Source organism: Callospermophilus lateralis, chromosome 4 (assembly GCF_048772815.1).
Source record: "Callospermophilus lateralis isolate mCalLat2 chromosome 4, mCalLat2.hap1, whole genome shotgun sequence".
In the NCBI taxonomy this organism is placed as follows: domain Eukaryota; kingdom Metazoa; phylum Chordata; class Mammalia; order Rodentia; family Sciuridae; genus Callospermophilus; species Callospermophilus lateralis.
In genome coordinates, this window is record NC_135308.1 from 47749273 (window position 1) to 47752218 (window position 2946).

The 2946-nt window shown below is 36.9% G+C and overlaps 1 pseudogene; it reads left to right on the forward strand.

Annotated features, from left to right (window-relative positions):
- The first annotated feature begins 227 nt into the window (after positions 1–227).
- Positions 228–1596, forward strand: LOC143398223 (lupus La protein homolog pseudogene; annotated as a pseudogene).
- Positions 1597–2946: the final 1350 nt, after the last annotated feature.

The following is a 2946-nucleotide window of genomic DNA, read 5'->3' on the forward strand; positions in this document are numbered from 1 at the left end:
TCTGACTGGAGTGAGATGAAATCTTAGAGTAGTTTTGATTTGCATTTCTCTAATTGTTAGAGATGTTGAGCATTTTTTCATATATTTGTTGATTGTATGTTATCTTCTGAGAAGTGTGTGTTCAGTTCCTTAGCTCATTTATTGATTGGGTTATTTATTTATTTAACTTTAGCTTTCTGAGTTCTTTATATACCGTAGAGATTAGTTAGACCTTAAAGGTAGCCACAATGGCTGAAAATGGTGATAATGAAAAAATGGCTGTTCTGGAGCCAAAATCTGTCATCAAATCAAGGTAAAACTACCTAACAACAAATTTTAATGTAATAGTGGAAGTACTGAGCAAATCTAAGGCAGAACTTATAGAAATCAGTGAAGACAAAACTAAGATCAGAAGATGGCCAAGCAAACCTCTCCCAGAAGTGACCAATGAGTATAAAAATGGTGTAGAAAACAGATATTTTATATTAAGGCTTCCCAACTGATGCAACCCTTGTTGACATAAGAGTGGCTAGAAAATAAAGGTCAAGTACTGAATATTCAGATGACAAGAAAATTGTACAAAGCATTTAAGGAATCAATATTTGCTGTGCAGCCACGCACAGTGACGCACACCTGTAATCCCAGCAGCTCCAGAGGCTGAGACAGGAGGACTGCAAGCTCAAAGCTAGACTCAGCAACAGGGAGGCGCTGAGCAACTCAGTGAGACCCTGTTTCTAAATAAAATACAAAATACAGTTGGGGATGTGGCTCAGTGGTTGAATGTCCCCGAGTTCAATTCCCCATACCCCCACCCTGGCAATTTTTTTTTTTTCTGTGTTTGATAGCATTGACTCTGCTAAGAAGTTTGTGGGGACCCCTGAACAAAAGTACAAAGACACAGATCTGCTAATATTTTTTAAGGAAGATTACTTTGCCAAAAATAAAAAATAAAAAAAGGAAGAAAGCAAGCAATATAAAGTGGAAGCTAAGTTAAGAGATAAACAAGAGCAAGAAGAAAAACAAAAGTTAGCAGAAGATGCTGAAATAAAAACTTTAGAAGAGATCGGCTGTTTGTTGAAATTTTTGGGTGACTTAGATGATCAGACCTGTAGAAAAGATCTGCACATCCTTTTTCAAATCATGGTGAAATAAAATGGATAGAATTTGTCAGAGGAGCAAAAGAGGGAATTATTCTCTTAAAAGAAAAAGCCAAGGAAGCACTGGATAAAGCCAAAGACGCACACAATGTTAAGTTACAATTAAGGAACAAAGAAGTGACTTGGGAAGTACTAGGAGAGGTGGGAGAAACACCTTTGAAAAAAATCATATAAGGCCAACAAGAATACCTAAAAAAAAATGGAAGTCAGAAGGTCACAGATTTAAAGGAAAAAAGGTCGCAGATTTAAAGGGAATAAAGCTGCCCAGCCTGGGTCTAAAGGAAAAGTACAGTTTCAGGGCAAGAAAACAAAATTTGATAGTGATCATGATCATGATGAAAATGGTATTGCAGGAACAGTGAAAAGAGCAAGAGAAGAAACAAAGAACCAACAGAAAATAGTGCCGGAGACCAGTAGTTTATTGAATACATTAAAAAAAAAAAAAAAAACCCACAACTAATTGTAGTTAGGTTTTAAGCTGCTTTTTATCTTTGGAGGGTTTTAAAAAGAAAACCAAATAAGGTCCATTTCAATGTCTACCTGTAAAAAAGGAAAAAAATTTTTGTTTAACTTGTCTCTTTTTCCGTTATCAAAATGAGGGTTATTGTTGTTGTTTTTAATATATAGTTCTGTTTGTGTTCAGAGGATTCAAATATCAAAAGGAAGATTCTTCCACTAAATTGCCTTTGTAATATGAAACTATAATACAAACTAATAAAATATATACTATATAAAAAAGAAAAACTTATAGTATGATTTCTATGTAGTTACCCACCACAGGTTTTATTCATGCTGGTTATGTACATGATTGTTCTATACCACAAGGAATGTGCTCAGCATAGTGATTAGAAAATGGGGAAATATTTTTCCTTCAAAAGTACAGTTTTTATATGAGAAATTTCCCTTCCTTTTGCATCCAGAGTGGTTGCTGTGGTAAGTTGGTCATTCCTTCACTGAAAAGTGTGAGTATATTCTGTCAGCCCTTTGATCTGATCTTGTAAAAGTTTAGACCAACTTGTGGAACTTCAAAGGTAAGTCATAAGAAGTCTAGAAGTGGGGCTGGAGATGTAGCTCAGTTAGTAAAGTGTCTGCCGCACATGCACAAGATCCTTGGTTCAATCAGCACCACACACACAAAAAGTCTAGACTCATTCATCTGGGTCTCTCAGAACTTTTGCTGAGGCAGAAGATAGCTGCAAGTAATAAATTTGCCTAATATGAGATGACTTCTTCCCCTTTTCCCACATTCTTTTTTTTTTTTTTTTTGAGTATTCAGGATGGAATCCAGGACCTCAGAACATGCTAGGTAAGCTCCCCTTGTCCATTTCTTTCCTTACCACATTCCTTATCTTTAATCTTTAGGTGAGAATCAAAGCAGAGTGACCTTGGTTGTAAAGTGTGAGTGTCATAAAACATCTGAAGAAATCCATCTGCATAGTGGACATGCAACCTATCCCGTGTATTTTCCTTGCTCGTAGGTACAGTGCAGCTCTCTCTTCTGTCCTGGCCTGTTGCTATAAGGTACATGTAAGTAATAAAACGCTCCAAATCTCTCTCTTGGGTCCTCCAAGTTCTTTCTTTGGGATCAAAAAACAGCACGTTTGAGGCGTTTGCAGCCCTGGGTATACACATGAGCACTCAGGCACCTAACCACATCACTAGCCCTAAGACTTTATCTTGTGAGAAAATCTAAACTAATTGTCAGGAGGTTGTGCAAAGAGCTGCCTGATCAGCCTTTAGGTATACCAGACAAGTACTTCCTCCAGTGATTTTAGCCAGAGACTCACAGAGGACAGATGAATGTTAGTGG